This window comes from Pseudophryne corroboree, chromosome 1 (assembly GCF_028390025.1).
Source record: "Pseudophryne corroboree isolate aPseCor3 chromosome 1, aPseCor3.hap2, whole genome shotgun sequence".
NCBI lineage: Eukaryota > Metazoa > Chordata > Amphibia > Anura > Myobatrachidae > Pseudophryne > Pseudophryne corroboree.
In genome coordinates this window covers 769907480-769929786 of record NC_086444.1, presented here as the reverse complement: position 1 = coordinate 769929786, position 22307 = coordinate 769907480, and the positions used below count along the sequence as shown (strand labels likewise).

The 22307-nt window shown below is 42.8% G+C and overlaps 1 protein-coding gene across 3 annotated transcripts in view; it reads left to right on the top strand.

Annotated features, from left to right (window-relative positions):
* UNC5C (unc-5 netrin receptor C) overlaps nt 1-22307 on the top strand; it is a 537583-nt gene that overhangs the window by 359344 nt on the left and 155932 nt on the right. The window lies entirely within an intron of this gene.

Sequence of the window (22307 nt, the reverse complement as noted above, 5' to 3'; positions counted from 1 at the left end):
CCCAAAACTAGAACAGCTGACAACAATGTATGCCTTATTTGATACCCTCAATGTTTACTTATAATGAAGTAGCTGCATCTCTATATCATCCGGTATCTGCCTCTGACTAAATCATCCCATTTATCTACATAGCACTATGGGGTCAATTCAGTTAGCCGTCAGTGGGGCGAGTTACCACTGCAACTGTATGTGGAAACACAGCCAGCAGAACTGCATCTGGCCTCCCTTACTACCTTGTTATCTCACCCTGGACTCACAGATTGTTGTACACAGCCCTAAGGTACTGCACACAAAAATCAGCGAGTACAGAGCTACTGCACAGTTAGGTAAATGTATTATAGTGGCACGCATCATGCCGCTATAACACTTCCTGCTTCACCTCATTACCGAGGCGAAGCAGGAAGGGACATCAACAATTAAGAACTTATGTGCCGGAGCAGGGGAGCAAAAGCTCCCCCCTCTGGCGATGTCCCCTGAGCACACAGCGCGTTAGCTCAGAGCTGACTCGCTGTGTCTCCTTCCCAGATGACTCCTCTACGCATGTGCCGGATCTCTCTATTCACGCGAGATCCCCAGCGCAGTCCAGAGCCGGCACCAGCCACAGGCAGGGACAGCTCTGTCCCTGCTGTGGAGATAAGGCATCGCCACCTGCAGCTGTCAAAATCAACAGCTGCAGGTGTTGGAACGGTCAGCAAGGCATTGCCCGCGCATATCGGCCTGCTGTGTTTTAGATAGCAGTGCCGATATGGTCAGAGGCACATAGCTCCCCTATCATTTTGCCCGCACTGCAGCCATCATAAATGGGGGAGAAGTGGTATAGCGTGCATATCGTTAGCTGATACCACTTCTCCCCCATACCGACAGTTCATACATTTACCCCAGTATGTGGTATATAGCAGCACTAACACAAAGCAGGGTGAGTCTAATTGAATTAACCCCTATGTTATCTGTTTGATGAATCTTTAGGAACTGTGTAATGATGGCACACTGTGGAAAAACAAAACAGTGAAACGCTGATACTTGTATGTTCTGTTGTACTTGTTTTTCTTTTCAGAGAGAAAACACTGTTACAAGCTTTGGCAGCATGTTTATAAATGTGCCATTTTTGGGTAATACCCTTTTATTATAGCATTTTGCTTTTATCTTAAGATCCAGGTTTAGATCAACCTAGTGATCAAGATTTGCTAAAGACAGACTTTGATTGTATTTCTAAATTACATTAAAGGTTATATTTACAAAGCGGCATGTTCTGCAAGCTGACGTTTCTCGGCAGGGTGGATCAGAAACTTTATAGCAGCATTAACATTCAGGGTACTGCACGCCACTGAATGTGAGTACTGCTTTAAATTGTCAACTCCAAACCACTGAGTAGCAGCGGCTTACAAAAGCTAATGCCTCATTACTATAGCCCTAATATTCTTATTGTAAGCCTATGAGCAGGGCCTTCCTACCTCTATGTCTGTCTGTTTTTACCCAGTTTTGTTCTATTACTGTTGTTCTAATTGTAAAGTGCATCGAATATGCTGCGCTATGTAAGAAACTGCTAATTAATAAATAAATAAAATAAATAAACTACTGTATTATCACCTGCAAGTTTCCCAGACCTCATATGTAATCATAACATGCTATTGTAGGTTAGTGAATTGTACAGAAAATCAGTAGGCAGTGTCAAACTGGGGCATGAAGGGCCCAGCGGGGGAATGCAATGCACAGCAGCTTGGCTAACCATGGTCTGGGCCCTTTATAAATATACAATGCACAGCAGCTTGGCTAACCATGGTCTGGGCCCTTTATAAATATACAGTATATGGTAAATACTGCTAGTTCATCATGATAATGCATCAGATTAATAACAGTAATGTACTGTAGAGCAGGCATTCCCAACCGCAGCCTGCACACCAACAGTGCAGGTTTTAGTGATATCCAGGCTGCAGCACAGATGGTTAAATCAAGCTACTAATTAAGTCACCTGTGCTGAAGCCTGGATATCACTAAAACCTGCACTGTTAGTGTGCCTTGAGGACCGTGGTTGGGAATGCCTGCTGTAGAGAGTACACCAAAGTCCTGTGCAGTATAAGGTAGCATATGTATAATGCAGTGGTTCTCAAACTTTTTTGAATCACAGCTTTTTTGAATCACGGCACCCTAGAGTATCAGAATTTCTTTCACAGCACCACTAGGCCAAAAGTTTGTCAATGAGAAATTCAGAACAAAATATTGAATTTAGTAAATTGTGTTTATATGTCATACTTAGGTTCAGTTTTGTGGTGAGGGACACGATTCGCTTCTGTTTGTCAACATATTTTATGATTGGAAGCCACCAGCACTGGTTTTGTCTATTAAATTGACCATAATTAATTTGATTTAATCCTTGACCACCAACCCAGGACACCCCTGAAAGTACCCCATAGTGCCTAGGCACACAGTTTGAGGACCACTGGTATAATATATACTTAAAGTGCACAGTCTGGAGCCTGATCCCTAGAGGACAAGGTGGGCCCTCAGGCAGTGGGGCCCACCAGTAATTTCCCCTGTGCCCCTGTGGGCCAGTCAGTGGGATTAACCCCCTTGGTGAAACACGGCATTTGTACATTGTATTTACTCTCCAGTTTTCAATTTTGACATGTAGCATTAAAAAATGGAATTGAGAACCAGAACCTGTTAATTTTGTTCTTTATGGGGTCTATTCAAGTGATGTTGGATCCTTTCCGACGGAAAGAATTCAACATTTCAGTATTCAATTAGCGGCCAAATTCGACAGGTTTTGGCAGTTTCCGACAATGGTAATCTGACTTTTTTTTTTTATCGGATTGACATTGTCGGAAGCGGGGCTAAAACCTGTCGGATTTGCCCGCTCACCCGACAAAACACGTGGATCTGCAGCTAATCCGCCAATCCATGTGTTTTCTGACAAGTCGGAATTTCTGACTTGTCGGATAAACGGCAGTTTGATTGAATAGGTCGAATCTTGGAAACTGCCGTTTTTCCAACAAGTCGGGAATTCCGATTTGTATTGATTAGACCCCTAATTAAACATAGAAATTGCATGGTTAATTTTTTCCCCAGATACTTGTGTACTTTGATATTGTCTAGCACTGGTTAGTTATTTAATGAAAGGTTATGTTATAGCTTCAAGAGGCAGACTCGCTACAATTGACATGGACAATAAAGAAAAGCTTTTGCTGGAAAAACAATGGCAACTATCTCTGAAGCATTTATAATGCATGTTTTGTTTGTTTCCTGTTTAACATACTGTAATTCTTTTATATGAAATTCACCCTTGTTACCATGTTTAGGGAGTAAGTGACAGCAGCAAGGCAATGACTTGAATAATAACTTAAATAAATAAACCAACACAGGTGCAAATGTAAACGGGCGCACGCAAGTATGGGCAATGCATAGTCACATCCATTTTTATCACACAGCTACAGATGTGTCCACATACATCTAGCCTTCTTGCACATTAAATAGCCCATCTAGTCACGCCATGCTGTGGGGTGACTTGGTAGCGCCAAGCGTCTTTTCATTCTACTTTTTCCATTAAAGTGCGTCTTATTCACAAAATGATGTGAATAAGATGCACAGGAAGCTTATGCTGATTAAAATGATATGCGGCATGCCTATATTCTGTGTGCGACCGTGGCTGTATCTGCATACAAATTTTGTGGCTTTGTTTACAATATACTTTCTCACTTTAAAAGTCTTTGGGCGGGATGTATTAAGATACATCGCCGCCCCTCGCCACTTATCGCAGCGATGTTGATCGCATATGTATTAACATATGCGATCAATATCGCAATGCTGTGACGGAGGCCCTCCGCGATACCTATGATGTGGTCTGCGGGGGGTCTCCGTCACCTCCCAGGGGACTCCACACTGCCTACACGCCGGGAAGCAGCAGCAAGCTGCCTCCTCCACCCTGCAGCCGTAAGGACCTTTCGGCTGCGTTGCTAGGGGGAGGAGGAGATTACCTTCCGGTACCAGAGCTGCTTGGAGGAAGGTATGCCGGGGGGAGGAGGGTCTGCGGCGGGGGCGGCGGGTTGCGGCAGTCGGCGATAAGAAGCCCATAGGCTTCTATAGGGTATCGCCATCCAGAGATGGCGATACCCTGGGCGTCAAAAAATCGGCGGTAGGGTTTTAGTACATTTGATAATGCGGTAAAACCCCCGGTTTTGGGTGTTTTACCACTTTTTACCTTTAGTGCATCCCGCCCTCTGAGTGTTGTCACTTTTCTCTGTATATGTATAATGCTTCAATTCACCCCAGCCCACCTCCTGGCCACCTGCATCTCCCCTCAGGTGTGGTGGGGTTTGCAGGTTAGGGGGCGTTAGGCCAAAACTTTGCCTAGGGTGCAGAAAGACCTTGCACCGGCCATGTATATATCCTCCCAACATTGTCCAGACACATACGCATATGTCCCAACTGCCCCGATTTTCGCGGTGGGGAGGGCAGTTGGGAGGCTCCCAGTGTCCTGCGGTGGGCAGTTGGGAGGCTCCTGATCACTCGGTGCTCTGCTCAGTTGAGAGCAGAGCAGCGGTAAATAGACGCTGTGGGGTATATTTACAAAGATTCGTGTTTTTGCCGTTTGGAAGGGTGTTTGAACTCGAATGGTATCGGGTGCATTTTACAGCAACTTTTTGAATCCTGATACGATCATTCACTAAGCTGCCGACTGTTCCCAATTCGTATTTTCCGATGTCGATGTGATTCGTAATGTTAGGCAGTGTTTTACGGGAGTGATGAGTAAAACACTGCCTGACAAAACACAAGTAATCCCGGCCGGATCTGTGAGATCCGTGCAGGGCTTCATTGTGTACCTTAAAAAGGTGTTTAAAGTAGTGATGAGCGAGGTTCGGTTTTACTCGGTTTTACTCGGTTTTACTCGGTTCTCAAAACGGCATCTTATTGGCTATCCAAAACACGTGACATCCGTGAGCCAATAAGATGCCGTTTTGAGAACCGAGTAAAACCGAGTAAAACCGAGTAAAACCGAATCCGCTCATCACTAGTTTAAAGTCGTTAAAAATCAGAAAAAAATTGCGTGGGGTCCCCCCTCCTAAGCACAACCAGCCTCGGGCTCTTTGAACCGGTCCTGGTTGACAAAATATGGGGGGAAAAATGACAGGGGTTCCCCCATATTTCATCAACCAGCACCAGGCTCTGCGCCTGGTCCTGGTTCCAAAAATACGGGGGACAAAAAGCGTAGGGGTCCCCCGTATTTTTGAAACCAGCACCGGGCTCCACAGCCGGGGGACACTTTTATACTGGTCCCTGCGGCCCTGGCATTACATACCCAACTAGTCACCCCTGGCCCGGGTACCCTGGAGGAGTGGGAACCCCTTAAATCAAGGGGTCCCCCCCTCCAGCCACCCAAGGGCCAGGGGTGAAGCCCGAGGCTGTCCCTCCCATCCAAGGGCGGCGGATGGGGGGCTGATAGCCATGTGTAAAAAATGTGAATATTGTTTTTAGTAGCAGTACTACAAGTCACAGCAAGCCTCCCCCGCAAGCTGGTACTTGGAGAACCACAAGTACCAGCATGCGGTGGAAAACCTGCCCCGCTGGTACCTGTAGTACTACTACTAAAAAAATACCCCCAAAAAAAACAGGACACACACACCGTGAAAGTATAAGTTTATTACATACATGCACACCTCCAAACATACATACTTACCTATGTTCACACGAGGCTCGGTCCTCTTCTCCATGTAGAATCCTTGGGGGACCTGTGAAAAAAATTATACTAACATATCCAGTGTAGATTGTGTCCAAAGTATAATCCACGTACTTGGCAAAACAAAAAAACGGAAACCCGACCACGCACTGAAAGGGGTCCCATGTTTACACATGGGACCCCTTTCCCCGACTGCCAGGACCCCCCCTGACTCCTGTCAAAGAGGGTCCCTTCAGCCAATCAGGGAGCGCCACGTCGTGGCACTCTCCTGATTGGCTGTGTGCTCCTGTAGCGTCTGTGAGGCAGCACATGGCAGAGATACAATGTTGCGCCTATGCGCTCCATTGTAGCCAATGGTGGGAACTTTGCGGCTAAATCGCGTTCCGGTCGCGGTCCCAGGACATGGGCCGCGCCGCTGGCGTGAACACTGTGTCAGTACAGGGACCCCACTATATTCACCAGGGCAGGGAGCACAGGTTGGATTGTGTAAAATCCGTTTTAATAAGGCTCCACAGTACCCGGTGGTGAGGACCAGCATAGGCGCTGACCTGTAGCCCCTCCCCAGCTCTGGGCACCATCTACTGCTGGTGTTCCCACCCTGGAACTGCTTCTCACTCTCCCTCACTCCCTGACTGAGATTTGGGTGCCATTTTCTCAAGTAGCTGTGTCTGGTGTCCAGGACTGCAGGGCAAAGTCTCCTCTGTAAATCCTCCTGCTTCATCAGCGCTGTTATTTTACAGCCACTTAAGTATTCTACACGTCATTTTAAGACAGTGTTAGTTAAGAACAATGTGTACCTCTAACAGAATATATTGTACGAGTATTCTGATATATACATCTGGTCTCAGACCGTGCATTGTTTTATATATATATATATATATATATATATATACACATACTAGTCCAGTGCAGTTTTATTGTCTGACTAAAATAATTATCTGCCTTGTCACTGTGACTGTGTGTGCCTGTATCTGCTGTGTGAATTTCACTTTCAGTGTATCCTAAGCTATAGCTATCACTGTATTCTGTACCCTAGGGGACTAGGTGCATCAGGATCTAATATATAGTGCTGCACAGTATTTACAGTTAAGCGTATTTTACTGTATATTTTACTCACCTTATACCGCATTTATTCTCTACTTGTGTTTTACATTTTCTGCCACATAAATAGGGGATTTCTTTGCAGGTATTATATTTGTCTGGCTATATCGTACTGTTACGCTCTAAGGTTACATTCTCTATAATGTCTACCACAAATGGCGGGAAATCCGCAGATGCTCCTGCATCATGCAGCGCATGCACCAAGGATTTGCCTGAGGGGGAAGTTTTGAAAGATGGTCTTTGTAATACAGTATATGCCATACATCTCCCAGTCAGCCCGATGCTCCTGTAGCCAATCAGGGACCACCTTGGGCGACGTTCTCAAATATGCTTAATACGCTTGTGATGCACCTTACGCACCCTATGGGACCTCCTGTGCCATTGCAGCCACATATTTTCCCTGTGGTAAATCCGCCCTGGGCGGATTCTCTGTCTACCCAGATACAACAATTGAATCAATCTTTGGTTAGACAAAAACCTACCCCACGTTCCTCTGCAGTCAAGGATCATCTAAGCGGGCCACCTCCTCATCACAATCCACTAATATCTCTGATGATACTTCTGATGAGGATGGGGAGTATACTGATCCCTCAGACACTGATACAGCCGCTTCTGACGAGGAAACTACAACGCAAGTTGATGTTCCTGACCTAGTGGAGGCTATTAAGCTGATTCTACAAATCGATGATGATGTAGATCCTACTATTGCGACTAAGAAACCTGATAAATGTAAACGTCAGAAGGTGACTAAGCTAGTCTTACCACATTCTGACCATTTGGTAGACATACGTCAGGAACCCTGGTCTTCTCCAGGAAAGAAATTCTCCCTGTCTAAAAAGATGCTAGCTCGTTATCCTCTCTCTGCTGAGTTGTGTAACTAGTAGGAAAATCCACCGCCGGTGGATTCCCATGTTATCCGTCTTGTGGAGTCATCTACTCTGCCTGTCGCCACTGTCACCTCACTGAAGGAACCGACAGATAAGCGTATCGAAGGATGCCTGAAGTCTATTTACTCCCTTACAGGTGCTGTACATAGCCCCACTATAGCAACCTCCTGGGCCGCAAAGGAATTGAAGCATGGTTTCAGGCAATAAAGGAAGAGCTGCCTAAGGATATATCTGACACTGCCAGACAGTATCTGTCTCATATTACCACTGCCTCCCACTACATTCAGGAGGCGTCCTCTGCGGCAGGTGTAATGGCGGCCAAGGCGTCGACTACGTCCATCCTGGCTCGTCGACCTGGACCTGGAAGGTGGACCTGGACTCCAAAAAGACCTTGGAGGTACTCCGTTTTAAGGAAGACATCCTATTTGGGGAGGATCTGAATAAGATTGTAACTGAGTTAGCAGCTGTGAAGACTGCGTTTCTCCCAAATACTAACACTTCTGCACAGAAGACAAAGAGTACCACTTTTCGTTCCTTTCGACCTCAAGGCAAAGCAAAGGGTCAGGCATACCTGAGACAAGCTCATGCTCCCAAAACCACTAAGCCCAAAGCAAAGCAATCCTGGGCTTCCCGTCAGTCTGCTTCCAAACAAGACAAGCCTGCTGCATGACGGGGGAGGCCCCCCCCCCCCCCCCCCCTGGGGATCCCAGAGTGGAAGGCTGACTTCTGCAATTCACTTAGGTCTGGTTAAAGACCACTTCAGATGCATGGGTGTGGGAAGTCATCTCTCACAGGTACGCAGTCTCTTTCAAGAGACGTCCCCCTCACCAGTTCCGAATGACTGTTATCCCTTCGGACCCACTGAAGGCGCAAGCTCTATACTTGGTTGTGAGTTCCCTCTTGAAAACAGGAGTGGTAGTGCCAGTACCCCTGTCCCAGAAGGGCAGAGGATACTACTCGACCCTGTTTCTAGTCCCAAAACCCGTTGGGTCTTTCAGGCCTATACTCAACCTCAAATCACTGAACAAATTTGTGAGAGTGTTCAAGTTCCGTATGAAAACACTGCGCTCAATTGTACTGGCCATGGAACCCGGAGATTATATGGTATCCCTGGATATACAAGATGCTTATCTGCATATACCTATTGCCATATCACATCAGCAATTTCTGTGGTTTGCTATTGGCAACCTTCACTATCAGTTCCAGGCTCTGCCATTTGGACTGGCCACAGCTCCTCGGATCTTCACCAAGGTTATGGCCGTGATGAATCAGGATCCTGCCGTATCTGGACGACTTGCTAATCCTGGCAAACTCCCAAGATGTCCTCCTCAGTCACTGCAACTGACGGTATGCTTCCTAGAAGTCCATGGGTGGCTCGTCAACTGGAAGAAGTCCTCACTGGTCCCTGCGCGGAGCATGGTACACTTGGGGGCAATGCTGGACACACACAGCCAAAGACTGTTTCTGTCTCCAGAGAATGCCCTGAAACTCCAGGACAGGATAAGACACTTCCTTTCTCGCCCAAGAGTGATGAAAGTACTAGGCCTCATGGTGTCGGCTTTCGACATGGTAGAGTACGCTCAATTTCATTCCCGCTCTCTACAGCAGTGACGTGCGGTGGGGTGAGGCAGGTGAGGCAGAGCCTTTCCTGTCATACTTACATTCGTGACAAAGTTTTTACTGTATAAAGTATATGAAAAATACAAAGAATCTGTTTGAAATATCTTCTTTGCATTATTCTACTCATTTTTATAGCCAAAACTGTGGAGTAAAAAGTCTATGGCAGGTGAGGCAGGGCCTCACCTGGCTAACTTTTCCGCACATCTCTAATTAAAACTCGCAAAATATTCAGGAGTTTATACTGCTGCACCTGTGTATAATGCCCCCATGTACACTTTGGCTCATATATTGCGTGTAAATCTGGCTCTGGTGCAAGCCAGTACCTCCTAAGCAATTTAGCTCACTGCACGTCCCTGCTCTACAGAGGTTGATCCTCTCCAAGTGGGATGGCCTGCTTCATCAGATTAGGTCTCAAATTATCTCCTTGACTCTGGAGGTTCGTCTATCACTGAGCTGGTGGCTACAGGACCAGCAGCTGAACAGGTGCCGTCCCTTCTGGATTCCCGACTGGGTCCTACTGACTACAGACGCCACTCTCTCCAGGGTCGGTGGACCAGGGAGGAATCTCTCTTCACAATAAACATTCTGTAAATTGCGGGCAGTGTTCAGTGCCCTGACTCTTGCCCAGCCTCTGATACAGAACAGGCCTGTTCAGGTACAATAAGACAACGCCACCACAGTGGCTTACATAAATCATCAAGGCGGCACTCGAAGCCGCATGGCAATGTTGGAAGTGTCCAAAATCCTTTGTTGGATGGAACGCCATCTGCCAGCAATATTGGCAGTGTTCATTCCGGGAGTCCTCAACTGGGAAGCAGACTTCCTCAGTCGTCAAGATGTGCACGCCAGAGAGTGGAGTCTTCATCATGAAGTCTTTCAACTCCTAGTTGACAAGTGGTGCCAGATGTAGACCTGATGGCGTCTCGACACAATCACAACGTTCCGGTCTTCGGATCAAGAACAAGGGATCCTCAAGCAGCGTTCGTGGATGCACTGGAAATTCCATGGAACTTTTGGCTGCCCTACGTGTTCCCTCCAGTGTCACTCCTGCCAAAGGTACTACGGAAGTTCAAGCAAGAAGGAGGAATACTACTTCTAGTCGCTCCAGCATGGCCCAGACGGCATTGGTTCTCAGACCTGCAGGGTCTATCGATAAAGCGTCCTCTTCTACTTCCTCAGTGCCCAGACCTCCTCGTTCAGGGCCCTTGTGTCTACCTTGACCTGGCCAGACTGGCTTTGACGGTGTGGCTCTTGAATCTTCACTCCTGAGGGCCAAAGGATTCTCCGAGGCGGTTATCCAAACTATGCTAAAGGCCCGCAAGCTGGCTTCTTCACGGATTTACTATAGGGTCTGGAATTCTTACTTCACCTGGTGTGCTGCTAAGAATTACGATGCTTACAAGTTTAGTACTTCCAGACTTCTGGCTTTTTTGCAACAAGGCCTGGATTTAGGACTTCATCTGGCCTCCCTCAAGGTTCACATATCTGCCTTGTCGGTGTGGTTTCAGAGAAAAACTGCGTCTATACCTGACGTTCATACATCCACTCAGGGCATACTGCGGATTCACCCTCCCTATGTCCCTCCTGTGGCTCCATGGGATCTGTCTGTTGTTCTGAGTGCCCTGCAAGAGTCTCCATTTGAACCGTTTGAGACGGTGGACCTTAAATGGCTTACAGCGAAGGTCCTGTTTTTACAGGCTATTGCCTCTGCTAGAAGGGTATCAGACTTAGGTGCATTGTCCTGTCGTCCACCCTTTATGATATTTCATTGTGACCGGGCAGTCGTTGAACTCGCCCTGGTTATTTGCCTAAGGTGGTGTCATGTTTTCACCTTAACCAAGAGTTTGTGATTCCGGCCTTCATCTCTTCTGATTTGTCCTCCAGAGAATGATCTTTGGATGTGGTGCGGGCTCTCTGTATATATGTGGAGATGAGTGCCTCCATTAGGAGGTCAGATGCTCTTTTTGTACTGTTTGGTTTCCACAAACGTGGCTGGCCTGCGAATAAGCAAACCTTGACCAGATGGATTAGAATGGTGATTGCACAAGCTTATGCGCAGGCTGGGCTCCCAGTTCCTGCTGCAATTAAGGCCCATTATACTCGGTCTGTTGGACCTTCTTGGGCGGCCCGCCGTGGCACATCCGCAGAACAATTGTTCAAGGGCGGCTGTGTGGTCCTCAGTGAACACGTTCATTAGGTTCTATTCCTTTGATACTTCCACCTCCCAGGATGCTTCCTTTGGACGCCGGGTTCTCATACCCGCTAAGGTGCATCCCCTCTCTTGAGGAGCTGCTTTAGGACATCCCCAATGTATTCCCTGTGGAACACAGTGTACCCCACTGCAGAAAAGGAGATTTATGGTAGACTTACCATAGTTAAATCTCTTTCTGCGAGGTACACTGGGTTCCACAGGGCGCCCACCCTTACGCACTTAGCTTCTTTGGGTTTGTATGGCATTAGCCGCTGGTCCCTTCTCCTGTCGTGAGAATGTGGTTTTATGCGACTAACATCTGCCTTCTCTTTTACCTGCTTCTGCACTGGACCGGTTAATGAAACTGTGCTCCATTGCCCGGAGGCGGGGTTATAGAGGAGGCCCTGCATTGCATCCTGGGAACAGTCAAAGCTTTAGCCTGTTGGTGCCTCTGGATCAAGATCCAACTCTACACCCCAATGTATTCCCTGTGGAACCCTGTGTACCTCGCAGAAAGAGATTTAACTATGGTAAGTCTACCATAAATCTCCTTTTTTTTTTTTCGTTTACAAAGATTGGTTTACTCATGTGGTCCAGGCTATATATTTCCTATTACAAGAGCTTAAGAAACCATTTTCTCAGCTTTCTTTCCTTTATACGCATCCATAATGTTCTCATTTGCATTGCTTTTGTCCAGTCTCACTGCTATCTATACCATACTCTACCTTTGTGTACGAGCCTGAAGATTTGGAGAACCTGAATGCATGAAAACAGACCCGACGCAAAGCTGCTAGAATAATAAAAAGAAAACCGAGAAAGTTTTTCTTGTACTGTAGCCACTATTTTATCCTCACATTTACCAGTAGAAGATAGGTACATAATATAGCCATCCAGTATGTATGTGTGTGTAAACAGGTATTGGGTTCTTTTAACTACCTTGGTAAATTGAAATAAAAAACATATATATATATATATATATATATATATATATATATAGTAATATATTAATACTATACTAATATTAGTACTAGATGTTTGTTCAAATTGGCGTGTGTGATTTGGCATGTTGTGTAAAGTATTTACCCCCAAAAAAAAATTACTATATTATGTTCTAAAAAGGTAACTTTCCCAGTTACAGCAAAGTCGTATTCATAATGTAAGATTTTGGCACTTCTATGCACAGCCACAGTCTGTACTTGAGTTAGATGACATAATTAGCTCACTTTATCATATAAAACTTTTCTTTTCCCTTACTGATCAGCAAGTATTGGCCCTCATTCCGAGTTGATCGGTCGCAAGGCGAATTTAGCAGAGTTACACACGCTAAGCCGCCGCCTACTGGGAGTGAATCTTAGCTTCCTAAAATTGCGACCGATGTATTCGCAATATTGCGATTACTAACTACTTAGCAGTTTCAGAGTAGCTCCAGACTTACTCTGCCTGTGCGATCATTTCAGTGCTTGTCGTTCCTGGTTGACGTCACAAACACACCCAGCGTTCGCCCAGGCACTCCCACCGTTTCTCCGGCCACTCCTGCGTTTTTTCCGGAAACGGTAGCGTTTTCAGCCACACGCCCCTGAAACGCCGTGTTTCCGCCCAGTAACACCCATTTCCTGTCAATCACATTACGATCGCCGGAGCGAAGAAAAAGCCGTGAGTAAAAATACTTTCTTCATAGTAAAGTTACTTGGCGCAGTCGCAGTGCGAACTTTGCGCATGCGTACTAAGCGGATTTTCACTGCGATGCGATGAAAAAGAACGAGCGAACAACTCGGAATGAGGGCCATTGTTGTGCCAGTTTAAAAAAAAAAAGTGATTTCATCCTCCAGAGAACCGGCACTCCACGACTATAGTCCATTAAAACAGAAAAAATGTATTGAACATTTCTGTTCATTGAGCATGTAATAGAATTAACCGAGGAGCAATTTGAATGTGTGAAAAATGTGTCTGCTGCTGAAGATGCTTATATTTATTTAATAGGAGGTCAGCCACATGCCATAAAATACCTCTGTCTCCTGACACTTTTAAACCCTATAGAGACTTCATCAGTGTTATTCAAAATGCTATTTAGTAATTTTGTATAGCAGTAATGTAAGTCCCATAGAGAAGGATTACACCACATAGCGTTTAGTACAATATTTGAAATGACATTTAATGGGTAAGAGAATTAAAGCTATTGAATAAAATAACACTGAGAGATAGGAGTACAGGTACTTGGACCCAGAGCCGGCCTTAGGCATAGGCAAACTAGGCAATTGCCTAGGGCATTTGGTATGCTTAGGGGCACCAGCAGATTCTGCTGATTAAAATGATATGCGGCATGCCTATATTCTGTGTGTGACTGCGGCTGTATCTGCATACAAAATGCTACGTTGCAGTGTAGTCCTGGAGATCACTGTAATGTAGCATTTCATATGCAGATACAGCCGCAGTCGCAGACAGTGTATAGGCATGCTGCATATCATTTTAATCAGCAGAAGCTGCATGTGCATCCTAGCCACATAGTAATGCAAATAAGATGCATTTTTATAAACAAAAGGCACCCAACATTAGCAGAGCTACCAGCTGACTCATGCCAGACATCTCCTGCAGAACTAGCGGCGGTGCTAGGGGGCACCAGCCAAAATCTTGCCTAGGGCATCATATTGGTTAGGGCCGGCTCTGCTTGGACCGTACCTATCCAGGAGGTCGGAGCCCAACCTATTGAGAAGGTACATGACCATACCGTTTAGACTGTATTCACTAAGGACCTAGCCACACCTTCACATGCTTAGTCACTCCCCCTTAGCACTGAACAGATCTCACAGTGCACTGATTTCAGGTCCAGCCTTAGAAAGTGGTGTTTGTTTTAAAGGTGAGTATTTAGAAACATATCTTTGTGCATAGTGTTAGGTAAAATATCTGCAATACATTTTGATTTCCAAATGTCATTTATTAACACCCATCATGCAAATGTATTCAAAAAGTTGGGTCCCCCAGTAATGAACTTACAGGGCATGGCTTTATGCAAAATTGTCATTACACTATTAGCTCATTAGAGTGTAGATGGCCACATTATTGGTGGGAGCTAAAACTGAGCACCATTTCCAAACAGGACTGCAGGAGAAATCATAGGTTCCTTAGTGGATCACTGTTAATAAATCACATAGGGCTCTATTCCATAGAACATGAAATGCCTACTGGAAAATATCACTGCATATCATATCATATTGATATCAATGTGATATCAATGTGATATATAGTAATGTTTTTAGCCATTCATGAAGACCTGTCAGGCGTCGCCCTTGATAAACGGACCCACTGCAATCCAGGGAAGCAGCGTGAAGATAGACATATCGAGAGTCCGATAAGGCTTTTCCACAGTGTGCAAGAACTGGCAGTGCCTTGCATTCCAGCGTCTGCCAACGTCACAGGGCTGACGCTTGACACAAGAAGACGGAGTGGCAGAGAATGAGCAGGAACAGTGAACTTCACTGCTCCTCTTCATTCAGCGAGGTACACTTCAGCTCATTTTCCTGTATTCAGATGTTGAAATTAAATTGACTCATTTTCCTGTCTTCAGATGTTGAAATTAAATTGAGAAGCATGACATTTCTGTTCTTCTCTGAATCATTCTCCCCATACAGGTATGACACTAATCCGGGACATTGGTGGAGGAATCTTATTCCCCTTTTCCACCAAAGTTTTGGGTCCAACCCAAGATTTGGAATATGATTCTAATCTGGGTCAGACCTGGGACAGACCCCTTTCCTGCTAACGCTCCGATCTGGGTTATTCCCGAGTCAGCACCATTCACACTGCACGTAGGTGCAGTCTCTCTTCTCATGGCACTTGGAGATGATGTCATCGGGTTACCCATTATCACTGCAGCTCAGTCGGGCAAAATCCTGCTAGCTACCTGTGAAGGATTGCTGCGTCACTTGACCCAGGTTTTATTTTTTGTGGGCAAACACAAACAAACAATAGCAGCGCTAATTAATTAATAACACTTGATGGATTGAGTGATAAAACCTTATATTTAATAAGATGGCGACTTTAAGCCATAATTAAAAAGAAATGTGCACAGCTCATAAATGAATAAAATGGTATGGGTCTCAACTTAGATTGCCTGTTAATATGCAGTCCGTTCCTATATTGTGAACTGGGTAAGTAGATGAGTGACTAAAATGTGCAGAGAGACTGACTGCGCAGTCTGACCATCCAACTTTACCAATGCCGCTAGAGGTGAAGTCCTTTGGGAATCTTTGATGTATGCAAACGTCCAAAAGGGGTTCCTCAGTATTTTGCGGTGTCCTTCACCTTAGGTGGTAAATTGTTGGATGTCACAAGTTCTTAATTGCCACAATTCATCTGCAACGGTAAACGTCCAGTTCTGGTCCGGATGTAGGCAGTAAGAAGTAACGAATGATGACCCAAAGATAATTCCTGACGCGTTTCGCTGTAAGCACTACAGCTTTGTCAAAGGATAACTGTATAACTGAGCTGGTCTGATATTTATACCAGTATTGATTGCCAAACAATCTACACCTGTTCACTCAATCCATCCAATATATAAATGCAACATTCAAAATATATAAAAATTACATTGATCAAGCACTGTTTAAAATTCTAGGACAGACTCATATAGTGGTAATCTAATATTACTGTAATATCCTGCATACAGAGTAAAATTTTAAAATTCTTAACCCCTTGTTTTAAATACTTCCGGGTAGAATTAACATGTGACATACAATTCTTAACAATACATCCAGCTGTTTCATCATGATTTTAATATATAGTGATCTTTATTTAAATACATACATAGAAATTGTTAATTCCAAATAAAATATATCCAATTAAGCAATTTAATTTAGTTGCGTCGTACAGATTGGAAACACTTCCGGGTATCAAGTCCCATTCTATTTCCGCCTCGTGGAACGCACCGAGGCGGAACTACTTCCTTTTCCGCTCCGTGGGACGCAACATGATTACCCACAAATCTCCGCTCCTGGTCACGTGACTTCACATGTCCGATCACGGGACCAGATACGGAGTCCTGGGCATAAGATTCTCAAAACCCTGACTTCTTAACATGTGACCGATACTTTGTCGATCACGTGGTACTAGTAATGACGGTGTGTAACCTAGTGGTTTCTCTATAATACAGCCTCTATTATTAAAGCTACTTATCGAACACTAAACTATATTACAAAAATATTTGTTTTTATAGATGTACTGTAGAGGGATGTTTCTGAGAACATAACAGGGTGTAATAATTTACTCGCATATTCATTTTACCCTTATCATGTGTAGTTAATTGAGTGTATGGCTAGCTTAATCAGTTCCCATTACCTCACACTCCATTTATAATGTTAAAATGTTTTTTTTTAAAACATAACAAAAAATATATCTACGGACAGAGAGAGAGAGGAGAATTCATTTATCCTATATTTTGTATATACAGGTTGAGTATCCCTTATCCAAAATGCTTGGGACCAGAGGTATTTTGGATATCGGATTTTTCCGTATTTTGGAATAATTGCATACCATAATGAGATATCATGGTGATGGGACCTAAATCTAAGCACAGAATTCATTTATGTTACATATACACCTTATAAACACAGCCTGAAGGTCATTTTAGCCAATATTTTTTATAACTTTGTGCATTAAACAAAGTGTGTCTACATTCACACAATTCATTTATGTTTCATATACACCTTATACACACAGCCTGAAGGTAATGTAATACAATATTTTTAATAACTTTGTGTATTAAACAAAGTTTGTGTACATTGAGCCATCAAAAAACAAAGGTTTCACTATCTCACGCTCACTCAAAAAAGTCCGTATTTCGGAATATTCCGTATTTCGGAATATTTGGATATGGGATACTCAACCTGTATATACACATAATATGTTACGAGGCAGGAGTACCTCCGAGGTTACTATAGGCATTGAAGTACTCCTACGTCCACAAATCATTAGAGATCTAATCTATTAATAAAATTCACCGTTACCCTAATTACCTAGGGTCAGAGATGGTAAGTATTAGTGTGGGACCATAAGGGATCACTCAAATAAATTATGTGACTTTCCATAGGTTGATGGTTTTAACCCTATCAATAATACTAGTAACAAACAATTATATGGTAAATTAACTTCCATCAGAGGATATTGTGGATGTAAAGAACACTCTGTATCTAACTGAAAGGAAACAAAAATAGGGTGCGGAAAATGCTTCCTTCTTAATTCAATTTTCATATCCATAAACTCAAATAATCGAATTAAGTTCTACTGATTCGTTTAAACCTTCCGGGAAAATACTATTCATCTGGTACATCCAGAAGACCTCCTGTCTACACAGGTTTTTGTATCTATCACCCCCTCGTTTGGTTTGGGGAATGAATTCCAGACCAATAAGTTTCAAGCACTTTGGATCTCCCTTATGGGTGACATCATAATGTTTTGACACACTATGTGTCTGTATACGTTTAATAATATTCCGCCTATGCTCTAAGAAGCGTATCTTGAGTGCACGTGTTGTGCGTCCTATATATTTTTTCCCGCACCCACACGTTAGCATATAGATAACGTATGGTGTGTCACAATTAATAAAGCTTCTTAATTCAAAGAATTTACTAGTGCTCTCTATAACTACTTTCTTTACCCGATTGCTTATAAAGTTGCAAGTTATACATTTATTTCTGCCGCATTTGTAGCACCCCTTTATTTTCTCTGAATGTTTTTTCAGCCAGTCATTCTCATCTACATCAGCTGTGTTATTCTCTATTGTAGTTTTCAGACAACTGGGAGCCAACATATTCTTAAGGGATTTACTTTTGCGAAAAATGAACCTAGGTTTGAGATTCAATACAGGAAGAAGTAAAGGGTCCTGTTTTAGGATCCCATAATTTTTTGAGACAATCTTTTTAATCTCAGAGTGGCAAGTATTATAGGTTGAGATAAAAGATATCTCCTCCATTTGTACTTTATTAATATCAGCTTTTTTAGGTTCTAAAAGATCTTCTCTTTTTCTATTGGTCGCTTCTTCTAGTGCTGAGTCTACCAATGTTTTGGGATAACCCCTATTCAAAAATGCATCTGACATCTCTTTAGCTTGCATGTTGAAGGAGGTGAGGTCAGAACAGTTTCTACCGAGTCTTAATAATTGACTCTTGGGAATGCTTTTCTTCCACGGCATATAGTGGCTACTTTTAAAATGTAGATACGCGTCTGTGCCCACCTCCTTCAACATGCAAGCTAAAGAGATGTCAGATGCATTTTTGAATAGGGGTTATCCCAAAACATTGGTAGACTCAGCACTAGAAGAAGCGACCAATAGAAAAAGAGAAGATCTTTTAGAACCTAAAAAAGCTGATATTAATAAAGTACAAATGGAGGAGATATCTTTTATCTCAACCTATAATACTTGCCAGTCTGAGATTAAAAAGATTGTCTCAAAAAATTATGGGATCCTAAGACAGGACCCTTTACTACTTCCTGTATTGAATCTCAAACCTAGGTTCATTTTTCGCAAAAGTAAATCCCTTAAGAATATGTTGGCTCCCAGTTGTCTGAAAACTACAATAGAGAATAACACAGCCGATGTAGATGAGAATGACTAGCTGAAAAAACATTCAGTGAAAATAAAGGGGTGCTACAAATGCGGCAGAAATAAATGTATAACTTGCAACTTTATAAGCAATCGGGTAAAGAAAGTAGTTATAGAGAGCACTAGTAAATTCTTTGAATTAAGAAGCTTTATTAATTGTGACACACCATACGTTATCTATATGCTAACGTGTGGGTGCGGGAAAAAATATATAGGACGCACAACACGTGCACTCAAGATACGCTTCTTAGAGCATAGGCGGAATATTATTAAACGTATACAGACACATAGTGTGTCAAAACATTATGATGTCACCCATAAGGGAGATCCAAAGTGCTTGAAACTTATTGGTCTGGAATTCATTCCCCAAACCAAACGAGGGGGTGATAGATACAAAAACCTGTGTAGACAGGAGGTCTTCTGGATGTACCAGATGAATAGTATTTTCCCGGAAGGTTTAAACGAATCAGTAGAACTTAATTCGATTATTTGAGTTCATGGATATGAAAATTGAATTAAGAAGGAAGCATTTTCCGCACCCTATTTTTGTTTCCTTTCAGTTAGATACAGAGTGTTCTTTACATCCACAATATCCTCTGATGGAAGTTAATTTACCATATAATTGTTTGTTACTAGTATTATTGATAGGGTTAAAACCATCAACCTATGGAAAGTCACATAATTTATTTGAGTGATTCCTTATGGTCCCACATTAATACTTACCATCTCTGACCCTAGGTAATTAGGGTAACGGTGAATTTTATTAATAGATTAGATCTCTAATGATTTGTGGACGTAGGAGTACTTCAATGCCTATAGTAACCTCGGAGGTACTCCAGCCTCGTAACATATTATGTGTATATATATACAAAATATAGGATAAATGAATTCTCCTCTCTCTCTCTGTCCGTAGATATATTTTTTGTTATGTTTTAAAAAAAAAACATTTTAACATTATAAATGGAGTGTGAGGTAATGGGAACTGATTAAGCTAGCCATACACTCAATTAACTACACATGATAAGGGTAAAATGAATATGCGAGTAAATTATTACACCCTGTTATGTTCTCAGAAACATCCCTCTACAGTACATCTATAAAAACAAATATTTTTGTAATATAGTTTAGTGTTCGATAAGTTGCTTTAATAATAGAGGCTGTATTATAGAGAAACCACTAGGTTACACCCCGTCATTACTAGTACCACGTGATCGACAAAGTATTGGTCACATGTTAAGAAGTCAGGGTTTTGAGAATCTTATGCCCAGGACTCCGTATCTGGTCCCGTGATCGGACGTGTGAAGTCACGTGACCAGGAGCGGAGATTTGTGGGTAATCATGTTGCGTCCCACGGAGCGGAAAAGGAAGTAGTTCCGCCTCGGTGCGTTCCACGAGGCGGAAATAGAATGGGACTTGATACCCGGAAGTGTTTCCAATCTGTACGACGTAACTAAATTAAATTGCTTAATTGGATATATTTTATTTGGAATTAACAATTTCTATGTATGTATTTAAATAAAGATCACTATATATTAAAATCATGATGAAACAGCTGGATGTATTGTTAAGAATTGTATGTCACATGTTAATTCTACCCGGAAGTATTTAAAACAAGGGGTTAAGAATTTTAAAATTTTACTCTGTATGCAGGATATTACAGTAATATTAGATTACCACTATATGAGTCTGTCCTAGAATTTTAAACAGTGCTTGATCAATGTAATTTTTATATATTTTGAATGTTGCATTTATATATTGGATGGATTGAGTGAACAGGTGTAGATTGTTTGGCAATCAATACTGGTATAAATATCAGACCAGCTCAGTTATACAGTTATCCTTTGACAAAGCTGTAGTGCTTACAGCGAAACGCGTCAGGAATTATCTTTGGGTCATCATTCGTTACTTCTTACTGCCTACATCCGGACCAGAACTGGACGTTTACCGTTGCAGATGAATTGTGGCAATTAAGAACTTGTGACATCCAACAATTTACCACCTAAGGAGAAGGACACCGCAAAATACTGAGGAACCCCTTTTGGACGTTTGCATACATCAAAGATTCCCAAAGGACTTCACCTCTAGCGGCATTGGTAAAGTTGGATGGTCAGACTGCGCAGTCAGTCTCTCTGCACATTTTAGTCACTCTCTACTTACCCAGTTCACAATATAGGAACGGACTGCATATTAACAGGCAATCTAAGTTGAGACCCATACCATTTTATTCATTTATGAGCTGTGCACATTTCTTTTTAATTATGGCTTAAAGTCGCCATCTTATTAAATATAAGGTTTTATCACTCAATCCATCAAGTGTTATTCATTAATTAGCGCTGCTATTGTTTGTTTGTGTATTGTTATTATATTGGGTGTGACTACCCCATTAAGTTAGCAGCAGCATTAGAGGTGCAGCAACTTTAGCGCCCGATCCTTTACCTATTGGTAAAAACTATTTTTTTATTTTTTGTGGGAGCTGTTTCCACTTACAAAAATCCATTATTGATGCGCGTTCACATGTGAAAACCCTTGATTTTCAAGTCAGTGGAAAAGGGGTATTACACTTCTCCACAGTATACCCCTTCTTGAATACCAGGAAGCAGTGAAAAGTCCTGTTTAGCGAAGTGCTTAGTAAAACAGGACTTTTCACTGCTGCATGAATAGACCCCATAAAGCGGTATAATAAATAGACCTCAACAGAAGGAGTAGCTTGTATCCTCACCTGCTGAGTGTGGACACTGGGATTTGTTTTCCAGAGAAACTACATTATTGTTATCCTTTGGTAACATCTCATGCAGGTTTTGTTTGTTTATTAGCATGATAAGCAGCTAGTTGTCAGTCCATATTAACATGTAGAATAGAATAAGAGAGAGAGAGAGAGAGAGAGAGAGAGAGAGAGAGTGTGAAAGGGATTACAGTAAGGCCAGGATGAAAACGTAATTATGCATTTATTAAAAAACAGGTATGAAATCACAGTCATTTTCATAACAAGATCTATCTAAAGGGGTAAATATTTTTTTTTTACTTTTTAAACATGCATTTTTATGGTAAATAAGTATCTTTTGCATACACCCTTTATTGTTTGTTTATCAGACAAATGAGTGCTATTAAGATGAAGCATTTCTCCAAGCATATGGCTCCCAACGTATTCTTCCCTTAGCAAAGTCAAATATTTAACATTATGATTTTCAGATCACTCAATTTAGAGAGAAAACTACCACACATACTCCCGAAAAACAGGTTCCC